Here is a 16360-nt window from a genome sequence, read left to right as displayed (position 1 = left end):
GAAACAGCCTAAAAAGGACTCCAAAGAGAATTCTAATACCTCCCATACCCAAGAGGGCCACAAACAACCAAATAACCAGGGTAAGCCCCAGGGTAAACCGAATCAGGCTAGTGTACCTTCTGGCCACAAGCCAGAAGGAGGTCAGAACAAGCCACCCTTCCAGAGAGCATTTGGACAATGCTATGTCTGTCAGGGTACTGACCATATCAAAGGAGATCCCAAGTGCAAGGGTAAACCTGCAGGGATCAGCACAGTCTCCTTAGCCTTCACTCCTGAGGATGAAGTACAGATGGCTAGTGCCCACTTTGAACTCTTTGCTGAAGAACCCTTGGGTCTTCAAGCAACTGTAAACTTAGAGCCTATGGGTCTGGTTAGTCCCCAGAATAGGGTTGTGTATAACTCCCTACCTGTTAACTCTAAGGTGTATTATGTGGACAGTGTTCTTGTCAATGGCCAGGATACTCCTGCCAGGAGAGACACTGGGGCCAGCAGAACAGTAGTGGATGAAAGCTTCTTTCAACCTGAGGATGTGGCCAAAGCACCCAAAGGTCCCACTAAGATGTCTGGAGGCCCTGTCCAAATGGTTCCTATTCTACCAGCCCTCATTCAATGTAACAACATGACAGTAAGGATCCCTGTCAGTGTTCAGACTGAGGTACCTGGGAAGGTCCTGTTAGGGAATGACCTAAGAACTCTAGGAGTAGTGTCACATACCCCCAGGCCTCCCAGTATGGAGAAGCAGAACTTAACCAAATTGGCTAGACAGGCTACCTTGAAGGACCCTTCTAAGCCTGTGGGACCCTCTACTGAGAACCCCACTACAAGCCCTGGTGTTAGTAAGTTGACCTCTAACCCAGGCACATTTCAGGATAGTATGCTAGGAACATGGGCGCCCCAACCAAGCTCCATCATTGTTCCCCTAGTCTCAGAGTCTCTGACTCCCCCTGCTTCTGAGGAAGAGGTGGATAGACCAACTAGGCCCCTATCTGGACCTGAGAGAACTGGTAATTCTCAGTGCTGGTGGAAAACCAGAAAAGAAAAGTCTAAGGCCAAAAACCTTCAGACTGTTGGACCTTCTACTGAAGACCCCAACTCAAATCCTAATATTAGGGGGGAAACTCCTAAAATAGGTAAGGGTAGATCTAAGAGGAAGGGGAAGCAGGTACATTGCCTAACCCCAACCCCTCCAACCAAGAGGCCTAAGACCCAACCTGCTCCCACAAGAGAGGTGGTGAGGAACCTTGGAGGCCCCTCTAGATCTAAGGGAATCCTTTATAAGGACCCCTTGAAAAAGCCTAACATAGGTTCAGAAGTTGTACCAACTTCTGAGGGACTGGTCAACCAGATCCCCTATAACAAAAAGACTGATGTTCCTCAAAGGGTCTGTAGGTCCGTTAGCTTGCAAAAGAAAACCTTTGAGTTCTCCATTGAACATAGGTCAAGGTGTCACCATCAAAATGCTGATGGACTCTCTAGGATGTATATCATCGACTAGAGGTATGAGGTTCATCCAGGAGTGGATTAAATCCTCCTGTCCCTTAGTCTGGGGGGGGCGAGTGTTAGGGAGAATTCTCTGTTTAGGCTGAATTTCCCTACCTAGTGAGTCCCCCAGCAGCTTTGCTGGATTTCTGGGGTTTAATTTTTTTCTCCTGCCAAGAGTGAGACTCTTTTACCCTCACTCTTGGACATGTTGAAGTGTGTTTTCTTGGTTAAACCTTGTGTTGAATGGGCTATGGGGTCTTTTACTCCATAGGGCCTCATGTATTTTTGTGATGTGGGTCACACAGCACCCTCTGTGCCGTGACCCAGGGGTGTCCTAGGGACTCCCCAACATAGACTCCATACCCTGGGACTGACTACTGTCTCCCAGGGCATGTAAAGTCACCAAAGACTTTGCTAGTCTTGAATCCTGAACAGAACCAGTACAAACCATCATATTGTGGACGTACTGGCTGGGGCAATTCGATTGCCCCAGGGTCTGTTAGTCGAGGGGGCACGTCTCCGTCCCCCCTGATCAAGTTTTGGCTGGTGGCAGTGGAAACTACTTTTTATATTCGACCGCGAATATTTCCCTATGGGATTTCCCATTGTTTTAGGCTAACACATTTAATTATTTATTTACGGTAGCCTTAAACATACCGCCGGTTTATATATTTATTTTTATAACTCCGGTTGGGACTTTTTGCCAAAACTTGATTCAAAAATGGCGTTGGTGTTCGCCTCTGTAACTCTGACCCAAAGTGGAGCCCTTTGTTCCACTTTTGGCGGGCTTCTCCACAGAAGCCCTCCAAAGTGGTGCCACTCTGTCTGGGGTACTTAGGAGGGGTGGAGGGGGATTTAGGCACCCTGGACTGAGTTACCTTGGTAACTCAAGTCGCACTCCGTCCTGATTGGCCCAAGTGGTGAGCCGCCCGGCTCACCACTTAGCATGGTTGAGTGACAGCTAGGCTGGGTGAATGGGGGTTTGCTGCATAAAAGCAGGGCTTTGGGGACTGGGACTTCAGAAGTCGCCACAGGACCAAGAATCCGACGAGGGAAGAGCTGAGCCGACCTGCTTCGACGACACCACCCGGTGGAGCCCTGCTGAACCGTCTCACCACTTTTTCCCGACGACCGAGGAGAACTCTTAACGGAGTGGCTCCTTCCCTTGACTGGTGGGGACAACCAGTTTTCGCCTTCTTTCCGTTCTTTGAGGTATCTCGTGGCCGCCTTGCCTGTGCCAAGCACCCCGGCAACCGGAATACCACACTTTACCCCCATACCGCGAAAGTCGGCACCAACCCTTTAACCGGAGGACTCCGCGGCTGGTTTCTTCCCGGGCAGTGCAACGACCCTCTTCTTCTGCTCTTCAGCGAGAACTTCTTCTCCCCTGACCGACGTCGAGCCCTGCTGCCACTGCCTGGAACAACTGCCACCGCTGGAGGATCCTTTCCGCTTAAGGTACTGTGTTCTGCCTGGCTTCCCTTGCTACCGACTGTACGGGGTAGATTTAGTCCCCGGCTTTCGAACCTGGGAGTGCCTGGGACACTTTGGCTAAACTTTCTGAGCCACTCTAACCTCTTTTTGACTCTTTGCAAGACTTTGAATCTCTAACTAACAGTGTGATCTTGGGCACATTTTCGCTCCGGCTACTCTAAGAGTGGGCCCTGCCTAGTGACTTTTGCTCACCTGTGACTTTATTCTTCTTTAAGCCTATTGCAAGTGCTCTGGACCTTAGAGTGGTGTGTCTAACCCATTTCTGCTTTTTCTCTCCCTTTCTTGGAAACTACTAGAGTGTCATCTAACGTCAAGCACTCACCTCTGTTTTAATTAAGTGGTGTTTTACCTAGAGTTGTCTAGATAGGAGAAAGGATTGAATCTACTTTCATTATAACTGTGTTGAAGTGCTTTTACTATATTTTTGCTAGAGTGTTTTTAACTTATGTGTATTTTAAATAAATAACTATATACTTTTGAAACCAAGCTCTGGTCAGTGTTTGCTTGTGCTATTGTGTTTTGGTACATATTGTGTATACTTTACATACTGCCTAACTCTTCTTGAGAGAAGTCTGACTGCTCAGCCACAGCTACCAGGTAAATCTGGGTGGTACAGACTGCTACCAAAGGGGTTTACTGCTCTACCTGTAGTCTTAAATCTTTTGCAGTGTTCCCCAAGGGAACTGCACAGGTTTCTGCCTAACAGGCACCTTTAGCCCCCCGCTCCAGGTCGGGGAGTCTTTCAAGGGTTCCCCCGAGCTAGCGTGGTGGGAGAAGGCACGCTGTTGCTGTTGGAAGCGCCTGCGCTCTTGATATCAAAAGGCGCCATTAGCCCCCAACCACGCCAGCTCGGCAGAGTCTTTCAAGGGCTGAGCTGGCATGTTGGGAGAAGGCGTGGCAGGCGCTCATTGTTGTTGAATGCGCCTGCGGCAGCGGACCGCATTTAACAACAATAGGGTGCTAATGCACCCATTTATATCATTACCTCCTCGCTGCAGCGAGGAAGTAAAAAATAAAGTGGCACATCCTGGCCCGCCCCTCCTCCTCTTCCCTCTCCATCTGTGCTTGCTGACCCTCCTTTAGCCACCCTCCCACCATCCTTCTTGTCCTTTCCTCTTTTCACCCCTGATGAGGTTGCTCGACAAGTCTGATCTATGAAAGCCTCTTCAAAACAGGTTCATCCCTGTTCCTCTAAAAGCATCAAGGACCACATTGACACCTTCGCTCCGGCCCTTGCTGATTTTTGTAACCACTCCTTTGCCTCTGGATCCTTCCCCTCCCCTCTGAAGCACTCCTTTGTGCATCCTCTTCTCAAGAAACCCACAGCTGATCCTTCTTGTCCAGCTAACTATCGCCCAATTTCCATTACTCCCTTTCTTGGCAAACTCCTGGAAAAGTTGGCCATCTCTCAGCTTTGACTTCATTCCAATTCTGTTGGCTGTCTCCATGACCACCAGTCTGGCTTCAGAGCTGCCAGAAGCATGGAAACTGCTCTCCTAAACATCCGTGAAGATCTGCTCACCTACCTTGACTCTAACATTCCCTCTGTCCTCATCCTCCTCGATCTCTATTCTGCCTTCGACATGGTCAACCATACCATCCTGCTCAACCGTCTCCGTGAAAACTTGGGTATCACTGATCAGGCTCTGGCCTGGCTGACCTCTTTCCTCTCAGATCGACCCTCCCAGGTCCAACTTGGGTCCTTCCTTTCATCTATCTTCCTCTCTACCTGTGGTGTTCCCCAGGGGTCTCACCTCTTGCCCTAGCTTTTCAACCAATACCTGGCTCTCGCCCACTGCATTGCCATTTTCTGCTCAAATTTCCAGTGCTACGCTGACGGCACTCAACTCATTTTCAGGCTGCCCTCTGCCACCTCCTCTCCCTCTCTCATCTCCGATTGCCTAACTGCCATTCAAGATTGGTGTGCCGCCAATGATCTTTGTCTGAATGCCAGCAAGTCGGAGATCCTCCTCATCGGCAAACCTTCACCACCCTTTCCCCTCACTCTCTGGCCGGCCTCCCTTGGCACTCCTCCTACCCCCACCTGTGAGGCTAAGAACCTCGGGGTCATCTATGACTCCACCCTTTCCTTCTCCGCCCACATCTCTGAGGTCTCTAAAAAGTCAAATTTCAGACTGCACCTATTCAGAGGTACTCTGCCTTTCCTCTCCTTCCCCCAGAAGCTCATGGCATCTCAAGCTCTGGTTCTCTCTAGCTTGGACTATTGTAACAGCCTCTTTCTAAATCTACCTGCCTCTACTCTGCGCCCTCTGCAACTAATTCAGAACAGGACTGTGAGACTTGTCCTTGGCCTCAACCCCTGGGATCGTATCTCTCCAGCTCTGAAATCTCTTCACTGGCTCCCATTGGATGCAAGGATTGTATTCAAAACCCTCTGCATTGTCCACAAGGCTTTCTGGGGCCTGGGTCCAAAATATCTTCAGCTATCCCTCCGCAAATACCTCCCCTCTCGAGCTCTTCACTCCTCTAACTCCAACTCACTCAGGGTCAGTCGTTTTTCTAGGAAACGAGCTGGGGGTAGATCTCTGTCTTCGGCTGGGGCCTCCTTCTGGAACAGCCTCCCTGTCACTCTAAAACTTGAGGAGAACCATCTCCGGTTCCAGAAGCACCTCAAGACCTTCCTCTTTTCTTCTGCCTTCGCTCCCCCTCTCCCCTGCTGATCTGTTCTCTCTTGGCACCATGCACCTGGCCACCCTCTGGCTTTTGGGCCCAGGTACCTGCTCATCCTGTCACCCTCCCGCACTGCCTCCGGGCCACCCCTTGCACTGGGGTCTGTATCTGTACCCATACAGCCCCCCCTTTTTCTTCCTGCACATATCGGACCTATCCTGTCTGCTGCCTTAAACCTAGCACTTGCAAATTTCTGGCTGCATTACCACTGTTTGTTGCCTTTATTATTTATTTATTGTTATTTATCTGTTTCTCCTCTGCTTCGCACTTTCCACCTCTCCCCCCCTTCCATGCACTTTTCCTCTCCCCCCTCTCCCATGCACTTGCGCGTTCTCAATGTCACTGGGCCAAGTAAGATCGCTGTTTTGTTCTCCCCTGTTCCCCTCCCTTGCCTTGTCGAGCTCTGAAACACTTGTGTACGAGCGCGATAGAAATAAAATATCAATCAATCAATCTTGTGATAATTGGTGGCTATTAAATGTATCTTTGTCACCTTTGTAATGTATGCACCCCATGGGTGCCTCAGACTGTTTTTGCTCTAAGCAGGAGGTCCCTAACCACCATGGTTCTCCCTGCTTCTGTGCCTTTCCCCCGTTCTCCCCTGACAAGCTTTCCAGACAAGTCTGATCTATGAATGTCTTGTCAAAACAGGTTCACCCCAGCTCCTCCAAAACCATCAAGGACCACATCGACTCCCTGGCTCCTGCCCTGATCGACTTCTGCAACCATTCCTTCACCACTGGAGTCTTCCCGTCCTCCCTTGTGCACTCCCTTCGGCACCCTTTTCTTAAGAAACCCTCTACCGACCCGTCTTGCCTGGCCAACTATCGCTCAATCTCCATCACTCCTTTCCTTGCCAAACTCCTGGAAAAGCTGGCCATCTCCCAGCTTAATCTTCACACTGAATCTGTTGTTTGCCTCCGTGACCATCAGTCTGGCTTCAGAGCTGCCAGAAGCATGGAAACTGCTCTCCTGAACATCCGTGAAGACCTGCTCTCCAACCTTGACTCCAACACCCCCTGTGTTTTCATCTTGCTTGATCTCTCTTTTGCCTTTGGTACGGTCAACCATGCCATCCTGCTCAATCCTCTCCATGATAACCTGGGGATCACTGGTCAGGCCCTGGCATGGCTGACTTCTTTCCTCTCTGATCGACATTCCCCGGTTCAACTTGGGTCCTTCCTCTCCTCTATCTCTATCTCTACCTAGGGTGTTCCCTAGGGGTCTAACCTCTCTCCCTGGCTGTTCAACCAATACCTGGCACATCTTGCCAACTGCATTGCCATGCTCTATCCCAACTTCCAGTGCTATGCGGATGACACTCAACTCATTTTCAGCCACCTCTTCTCCCTCACTCATCTCTGATTGTCTGTCCGCCATCCAGGAATGGTGTGCTGCCAATGATGTCTTTCTTAATGCCAGTAAGACTGAGACTCTCCTCATCAACACACCCACTCCCTGTCACTTTCTGGCCGGACTCTCTGGGCCCTCTCCCTGCTCCCACCTGTGAGGCTAAAAACCTCGGGATCATCATCAACTCCACACTCTCCTTCTCTCCTCACATCTCTGACATCTCTAAGAAGTCACACTACCAGCTGCACCTCATTAGAGGTATTCTTCTTTTCCTCTCTTTCCCCCAGAAGCTCACTGTCTCCAGAGCTCTGGTCCTCTCTAGGCTGGACTATTGCAACAACCTCTTTCTAAATCTGCCTGCAATAATCCCTGCCACTAGGATTGGGCAGTTACCCTTCTCTCTCCTCCCAAACCTACCCTCCAAGTCAGGATTGGTTTAGGGGTGTGGAGCAACATATGGCAATTCCCATTTGCAATCACCCTTTGTTCTCCTTTCACCTTTTTGGCAAAAACTAGTTATGTATCACAACTTCATAATTTTACTAGCAACTGCCATACTAAACATAAATTCTGTTTCAGCTAATCATGGGGAATTAGATAAGCGGCCACCAAATCCGTATCATGTAGCATGGCCATGTGGCACCTTTCTGTCATTTCCATAAAAATACAACAGTTATGAATATGAAAATTATTAAGCATATCCCTAATTTCAATGTCCACCGCTCACCAACTCTCACATTTGGAACATGTTCAGATCAGCCAGAAACCTAATTTAACTGGCCCTTACAGTTCAGCATCACAAGAAGATGAATTGGATATCCCCAAAATAGCCTGGAAATTACATAAATTTCCATAGATTAAATCCATCCGCCTTATAATGGCTGTTAAAAAGGCCCAAATGATAATAGTCCTTTTAAATGAATTATGAATCTTCATGTGGGACAAATGGCCCTGACTCCTGCCTTCCGGCCCTTTGTTTTCACTGGCTCAGCCTGTGGCCAGAGTTTTTTTTTATCAGTCTCCTTTGTGCTGGAAGCTGGCTCCTTGAAGTGGGTGCCCCCATTTTCACAAATATTAGTCATGCTCAAGCCAGGGGGTAACTTTTCTTGAAGTCAATGCTTTCAGAGCCAGCAAGTCTGGAGAACACTGAATTTCGAAGCCTTAAGCAGGACATATTTATTGTGGTTTGTCATTAGATGGGACATGTGACATCCAGGCTGGAAGTGGGAGATGTCCTTGTGAAGTTTTGCCTACAGCCAGCAAATGTGTCTGCCTTGGGCTGACAATTTCCATGAAGACAAATTGGCTCTTCAAATGTCACTGGAGGTTTGTAGGTGAAACATAATATACATTGCTTTTGGTCAACCCGCACACATGTTTTGTTTTCCTGACATTTTTCGTTTTGCAGTGATATATTTTTTTCAATTTTTGACTTTATGAAACCATTTTAATTTGCACACACCTGTGCAGGCCGTTTTTGTTTTCAATGTGTACAAATCCTGTTTTCCATGTGACAGGGATCTTTGATCCCTCCTTCATTTGTAAATTAAAATGCTGTTTGTCTGTTGGTAATGACGGGTAGGCCCCTTTCCACGTGGCTCTTTAATTTAACTTGAAAAACCACAACAAAGGCCATGCCGTTTTTGTTTCAGTGTTTAAAATCCTGCCATTCATGTGAAACAGACTTCTGTTCAGGGCCTTCAAATGCAACCCACAGGCAAACCTCCTAATTTGCATATGGCTTGCTCCAACAGAAGTGGTGTCACACAAAAGGACATTACAAGGAGCATCATCAGTTTTTGATACTTGAAGGAACCACGGAAGTGACTTAGAATGAGTTGCCATAAGTAAGCCAAGGGGCAAATAACTTTGTTGTGCAAAATACCCAAATTAGCACTATTATTATATATGGAGCACCTTTATAGTCATTAGGCCTTGTTTTATAATAGCATGATATAATAACATAAGCTATTAACATTGCCACACACCCTAACTAGGGCCCCCCCTCGATTTCCAATCCCACTTAAAGCACTGGGTGGGAGTTATATAAAAGTGCAATATGAAATGGGTTACTGTTGCCGAGATAACCCCCATGTGAAAGATCCTCTGTGGCACAGGTGCTTTTGTGTATTTTCCGGGGTTATGTAATATTTAGTATCCCGTGCATTTGCATCTCCCCCAGTCTTCGGCTGTTTCCGTCGCTGCAGCTCTAACCTGGGTAGGAATAAAGTGAAGCCTCTGCAGACCGAGCTGTGCTGAGCTGCGACCATTGGGGGGACTGGAAGGGCACCGGGGCGCACAACATTAAATAACACCGGCGGCCTGACTGTCATTTATCTCGCGCACAAGGCAGAGTGTGTTGGGCGTTATATATGTTGTGTCCATGTATGCGCCCTCAATGTCACCAGTCCACAGAGTGTGGGCACTTTCCTGAGGCGGGACCTCGTGGCGCAACGGTAGCGCCTCTGACTCCAGATCAGAAGGTTGCGTGTTCAAATCACGTCGGGGTCAAGTCTGCCTTGTTTTTTGTATCGCAATATGAAAATGTATTTATCGTAAATTGTGAGGTCGTTTTTATCCAATACTGCACAAAAGTCATGCACAGACATGTTCCTCTAGAAACGGACACCGGTCTCTAACCATTGCTTCTTTTTTATTGTGCACTTAGCCGGTAAGTATCACAGCCCCCCCACCCCCCCACCTCCCCCCCACCTCCCACCACCAGAGTCCCTGGCTTCAGGCAGCAATTATAAAAAAAAAACGAAGGCATGCAGGAGTAAGGGAGAGTTACACTCCCAGGAATAGGAGAGGCATGAACAAATGAAGGAATAGAAAAGGGTTCCTGTCGAGGAGGTTGATGCCCTCATATGCAAGCATTGGATGAGGAAGAGGGGCGTGGGGGTAATGGGGCAGATATGCCAAGGGCACGTTTTTTCTGTTTGTTTGCATACATGCCAACATTATCCACTCCATTTGGGAGGCAAAGTCCAGTTCTGGGTTTATAATGGGGACATCCACGACTACAAGTCCCAGAATGCAAAACGAAAACCTGGAATTGACTGGTGTCTCCCAAATGCAATGGATATTGTTCTCATAAATGTGTGTATCTGGTCGAATTGCCACCATTCTGAAAGGAGTTGTTGGACAAAGAGAAGAGGACACGTGGAAACTCAGACCAGGGTTTCATGGACTGGTTTGCACACGGGAGGAGCAGGAACGCACGTGTCTGTGTTGCTATAGGATCTCCATGCATTCCTAAACTTCATACATATAAACAAGCTCTATATCCATGCGTGCTCTGCTATCACAGCGTGACATCTGCTCAGGAAACACTTGCTCTCGCCTGTCTCTGTGGCGCAATCGGTTAGCGCGTTCGGAAGGTTGGTGGTTCAAGCCCACCCAGGGACGAGTTCTTTTTCTACCTCTTGGAGCCTCCCTTTACCCCATTAAACAGCAACGTCGGATGCTGAGAGCAGAGAGGACCCACAATGACGCTGGCTCCATACTGATACACAGAGTATTTATAGCAGCGGGTGCGTCTGCACCCCAAACGGCTTTAACATCTGAAAACGGTTTGCTAATGGTGTAGGGGTGACCGGAAACATGTGGGCATGAGGGGGTGCGGCTGATATCTGTGCTCATAGACAATCAATGTGGCCTGACATGGCACCAAGATCCCGCAACATGTGGTGGGCAGTGGGGCTCTTAGCAGCACTGTGCACTTCTCCCCTGGCACTGGGTGCAGCAGTAGTGCCCTAAAATGCACCAACGGCCGGAGAGAAGGGTCCTATGAAAAAGCCTCTGTTCCTAGTGAGGGAATAGCTATCGCTCTGACATATAGGGCACAAAAGACCCCGCCGGCCACGCAGCCTTCTCTGATCGGGAGTCAGAGGCTTGCGCCACGAGGTCCCTTCACAGACATATAGCGCAATTGCAGGTACTAGGGACACTGATGCGGCAGGTAACCCAAGTACACATAAAATAACAAAGTATTCTGCCGCGGAAGCGAGAGCAGAGCAAAGCAGCCAGGGCGCAGCAGATGTAGGAAATACTCAAAAGCCACTGAGCCGCAGATGATTCTTCACATAGGCCATGGCGGTGGCCAGGCCCGGCTGAAGATGTGTCGGGCCCATTGTACATGATGGTTGGCCATCTGAGGCTCCCGTGGTGGGGCATCAGGCCCGGCCTTAGGAAGGGGGCGAGCCGGGCGAACGCCCGTGCCGCCACGCCCCCTGGGGCGCCTTTAGCCCCCAGCTGCAGGTTGGGGGAGTCTTTCAAGGGTTCCCCCGAGCTAGCGTGGTGGGAGAAGGCACGCTGTTGCTGTTGGAAGCGCCTGCGCTCTTGATATCAAAAGGCGCCATAAGGCCCCAACCGCGCCAGCTCGGCAGAGTCTTTCAAGGGCTGAGCTGGCATGTTGGGAGAAGGCGTGGCAGGCGCTCATTGTTGTTGAATGCGCCTGCGGCAGCGGACCGCATTTAACAACAATAGGGTGCTAATGCACCCATTTATATCATTACCTCCTCGCTGCAGCGAGGAGGTAAAAAAAAAGTGGCACATCCTGGCCCGCCCCTCCTCCTCTTCCCTCTCCATCTGTGCTTGCTGACCCTCCTTTAGCCACCCTCCCACCATCCTTCTTGTCCTTTCCTCTTTTCACCCCTGACGAGGTTGCTCGACAAGTCTGATCTATGAAAGCCTCTTCAAAACAGGTTCATCCCTGTTCCTCTAAAACCATCAAGGACCACATTGACACCTTCGCTCCGGCCCTTGCTGATTTTTGTAACCACTCCTGTGCCTCTGGATCCTTCCCCTCCCCTCTCAAGCACTCCTTTGTGCATCATCTTCTCAAGAAACCCACAGCTGATCCTTCTTGTCCAGCTAACTATCGCCCAATTTCCATTACTCCCTTTCTTGGCAAACTCCTGGAAAAGTTGGCCATCTCTCAGCTTTGACTTCATTCCAATTCTGTTGGCTGTCTCCATGACCACCAGTCTGGCTTCAGAGCTGCCAGAAGCATGGAAACTGCTCTCCTAAACATCCGTAAAGATCTGCTCACCTACCTTGACTCTAACATTCCCTCTGTCCTCATCCTCCTCGATCTCTATTCTGCCTTCGACACGGTCAACCATACCATCCTGCTCAACCGTCTCCGTGAAAACCTGGGTATCACTGATCAGGCTCTGGCCTGGCTGACCTCTTTCCTCTCAGATCGACCCTCCCAGGTCCAACTTGGGTCCTTCCTTTCATCTATCTTCCTCTCTACCTGTGGTGTTCCCCAGGGGTCTCACCTCTTGCCCTAGCTTTTCAACCAATACCTGGCTCTCGCCCACTGCATTGCCATTTTCTGCTCAAATTTCCAGTGCTACGCTGACGGCACTCAACTCATTTTCAGGCTGCCCTCTGCCACCTCCTCTCGCTCTCTCATCTCTGATTGCCTAACTGCCATTCAAGATTGGTGTGCCGCCAATGATCTTTGTCTGAATGCCAGCAAGACGGAGATCCTCCTCATCGGCAAACCTTCACCACCCTTTCCCCTCACTCTCTGGCCGGCCTCCCTTGGCACTCCTCCTACCCCCACCTGTGAGGCTAAGAACCTCGGGGTCATCTATGACTCCACCCTTTCCTTCTCCGCCCACATATCTGAGGTCTCTAAAAAGTCAAATTTCAGACTGCACCTATTCAGAGCTACTCTGCCTTTCCTCTCCTTCCCCCAGAATCTCATGGTATCTCAAGCTCTGGTTCTCTCTAGCTTGGACTATTGTAACAGCCTCTTTCTAAATCTACCTGCCTCTACTCTGCGCCCTCTGCAACTAATCCAGAACAGGACTGCGAGACTTGTCCTTGGCCTCAACCCCTGGGATTGTATCTCTCCAGCTCTGAAATCTCTTCACTGGCTCCCATTGGATACAAGGATTATATTCAAAACCCTCTGCATTGTCCACAAGGCTTTCTGGGGCCTGGATCCAAAATACCTTCAGCTATCCCTCCGCAAATACCTCCCCTCTCGAGCTCTTCACTCCTCTAACTCCAACTCACTCAGGGTCAGTCGTTTTTATAGGAAACGAGCTGGGGGTAGATCTCTGTCTTCGGCTGGGGCCTCCCTCTGGAACAGCCTCCCTGTCACTCTAAAACTTGAGGAGAACCATCTCTGGTTCCGGAAGCACCTCAAGAACTTCCTCTTTTCTTCTGCCTTTGCTCCCCCTCTCCCCTGCTGATCTGTTCTCTCTTGGCACCATGCACCTGGCCACCCTCTGGCTTTTGAGCCCAGGTGCCTGCTCATCCTGTCACCCTCCCGCACTGCCTCCGGGCCACCCCTTGCACTGGGGTCTGTATCTGTACCCATACAGCCCCCCCTTTTTCTTCCTGCACATATCGGACCTATCCTGTCTGCTGCCTTAAACCTAGCACTTGCAAATTGCTGGCTGCATTACCACTGTTTGTTGCCTTTATTATTTATTATTTATCTGTTTCTCCTCTGCTTCGCACTTTCCACCTCTCCCCCCCTTCCATGCACTTTTCCCCTCCCCCCTCTCCCATGCACTTGCGCGTTCTCAATGTCACTGGGCCAAGTAAGATCGCTGTTTTGTTCTCCCCTGTTCCCCTCCCTTGCCTTGTCGAGCTCTGAAACACTTGTGTACGAGCGCGATAGAAATAAAATATCAATCAATGAATCTTGTGATAATTGGTGGCTATTAAATGTATCTTTGTCACCATTGTAATGTATGCACCCCATGGGTGCCTCAGACTGTTTTTGCTCTAAGCAGGAGGTCCCTAACCACAATGGTTCTCCCTGCTTCTGTGCCTTTCCCCCGTTCTCCCCTGACGAGGTTTCCAGACAAGTCTGATCTATGAATGTCTTGTCAAAACAGGTTCACCCCAGCTCCTCCAAAACCATCAAGGACCACATCAACTCCCTGGCTCCTGCCCTGATTGACTTCTGCAACCATTCCTTCACCACTGGAGTCTTCCCGTCCTCCCTTGTGCACTCCCTTTGGCACCCTCTTCTTAAGAAACCCTCTACCGACCCGTCTTACCTGGCCAACTATCGCTCAATCTCCATCACTCCTTTCCTTGCCAAACTCCTGGAAAAGCTGGCCATCTCCCAGCTTAATCTTCACACTGAATCTGTTGGTTGCCTCTGTGACCATCAGTCTGGCTTCAGAGCTGCCAGAAGCATGGAAACTGCTCTCCTGAACATCCATGAAGACCTGCTCTCCAACCTTGACTCCAACACCCCCTGTGTTTTCATCTTGCTTGATCTCTCTTCTGCCTTTGATACGGTCAACCATGCCATCCTGCTCAATCCTCTCCATGATAACCTGGGGATCACTGGTCAGGCCCTGGCATGGCTGACTTCTTTCCTCTCTGATCGACATTCCCCGGTTCAACTTGGGTCCTTCCTCTCCTCTATCTCTATCTCTACCTAGGGTGTTCCCCAGGGGTCTAACCTCTCTCCCTGGCTGTTCAACCAATACCTGGAACATCTTGCCAACTGCATTGCCATGCTCTATCCCAACTTCCAGTGCTATGCGGATGACACTCAACTCATTTTCAGCCACCTCTTCTCCCTCACTCTTCTCTGATTGTCTGTTCGCCATCCAGGGGTGGTGTGCTGCCAATGATCTCTTTCTTAATGCCAGTAAGACTGAGACTCTCCTCATCAGCACACCCACTCCCTGTCACTTTCTGACCAGACTCTCTGGGCCCTCTTCCTGCTCCCACCTGTGAGGCTAAAAACCTCGGGCTCATCATCGACTCCACACTCTCCTTCTCTCCTCACATCTCTGACGTCTCTAAGAAGTCACACTACCAGCTGCACCTCCTTAGAGGTATTCTTCTTTTCCTCTCTTTCCCCCAGAGGCTCACTGTCTCCAGAGCTCTGGTCCTCTCTAGGCTGGACTATTGCAACAACCTCTTTCTAAATCTGCCTGCAATAATCCCTGCCACTAGGATTGGGCAGTTACCCTTCTCTCTCCTCCCAAACCTACCCTCCAAGTCAGGATTGGTTTAGTGGTGTGGAGCAACATATGGCAATTCCCATTTGTAATCGCCCTTTGTTCTCCTTTCACCTTTTTGGCAAAAACTAGTTATGTATCACAACTTCATAATTTTACTAGCAACTGCCATACTAAACATATATTCTGTTTCAGATAATCATGGGGAATTAGATAAGCGGCCACCAAATCCGTATCATGTAGCATGGCCATGTGGCACCTTTCTGTCATTTCCATAAAAATACAACAGTTATGAATATGTAAGTTATTAAGCACATCCCTAATTTCAATGTCCACCGCTCACCAACTCTCACATTTGGAACATGTTCAGATCAGCCAGAAACCTAATTTAACTGGCCCTTACAGTTCTCAGAGTTACAAGAAGATGAATTGGATATCCCCAAAATAGCCTGGAAATTACATAAGTTTCCATAGATGAAATCCATCCGCCTTATAATGGCTGTTAAAAAGGCCTAAATGATAATAGTCCTTTTAAATGAATTATGAATCTTCATGTGGGACAAATGGCCCTGACTCCTGCCTTCCGGCCCTTTGTTTTCACTGGCTCAGCCTGTGGCCAGAGTTTTCTTTTTTTATCAGTCTCCTTTGTGCTGGAAGCTGGCTCCTTGAAGTGGGTGCCCCCATTTTTACAAATATTAGTCATGCTCAAGCCAGGGGTAACTTTTCTTGAAGTCAATGCTTTCAGAGCCAGCAAGTCTGGAGAACACTGAATTTCGAAGCCTTAAGCAGGACATATTTATTGTGGTTTGTCATTAGATGGGACATGTGACATCCAGGCTGGAAGTGGGAGATGTCCTTGTGAAGCTTTGCCTACAGCCAGCAAATGTGTCTGCCTTGGGCTGACAATTTCCATGAAGACAAATTGGCTCTTCAAATGTCACTGGAGGTTTGTAGGTGAAACATAATATACATTGCTTTTGGTCAACCCGCACACATGTTTTGTTTTCCTGACATTTTTCGTTGAGCAGGGATATCTTTTTTTAAATTTTTGACTTTATGAAACCATTTTTATTTGCACACACCTGTGCAGGCCGTTTTTGTTTTCAATGTGTACAAATCCTGTTTTCCATGTGACAGGGATCTTTGATTCCTCCTTCATTTGTAAATTAAAATGCTGCTTGTCTGTTGGTAATGACGGGTAGGCCCCTGTAGTGATACACGAAATTGCAACCTTGCCAATCAGGGCTTTAGATGACAGCATTAGCCGCTGAAAGCCAATAGTGTATTCAAAGTATGTGCTAAAAATGCTGACAGTAGTCTGTTGTAGCACTTCCATTATGCAGTAGTGAGCTACAAGGGATATGCAGGCCTAGTATGAAATAGGTCAA

The 16360-nt window shown here is 48.9% G+C and overlaps 1 protein-coding gene and 1 non-coding gene across 3 annotated transcripts in view; one reads left to right on the top strand and one right to left on the bottom strand.

Annotated features, from left to right (window-relative positions):
• LOC138571570 (tetraspanin-33-like) overlaps positions 1 to 16360 on the bottom strand; it is a 935706-nt gene that overhangs the window by 640720 nt on the left and 278626 nt on the right. The window lies entirely within an intron of this gene.
• TRNAW-CCA (transfer RNA tryptophan (anticodon CCA)) lies at positions 9460 to 9531 on the top strand. Its single transcript has one exon. It is a non-coding gene; the product is annotated as a tRNA-Trp (tRNA).

Source organism: Ambystoma mexicanum, chromosome 1p (genome assembly GCF_040938575.1).
Source record: "Ambystoma mexicanum isolate Mex_15411 chromosome 1p, UKY_AmexF1_1, whole genome shotgun sequence".
In the NCBI taxonomy this organism is placed as follows: Eukaryota; Metazoa; Chordata; class Amphibia; order Caudata; family Ambystomatidae; genus Ambystoma; species Ambystoma mexicanum.
The sequence above is the reverse complement of the archived record's forward strand: the minus strand, read 5'-3'. Positions and strand labels throughout refer to the sequence as shown.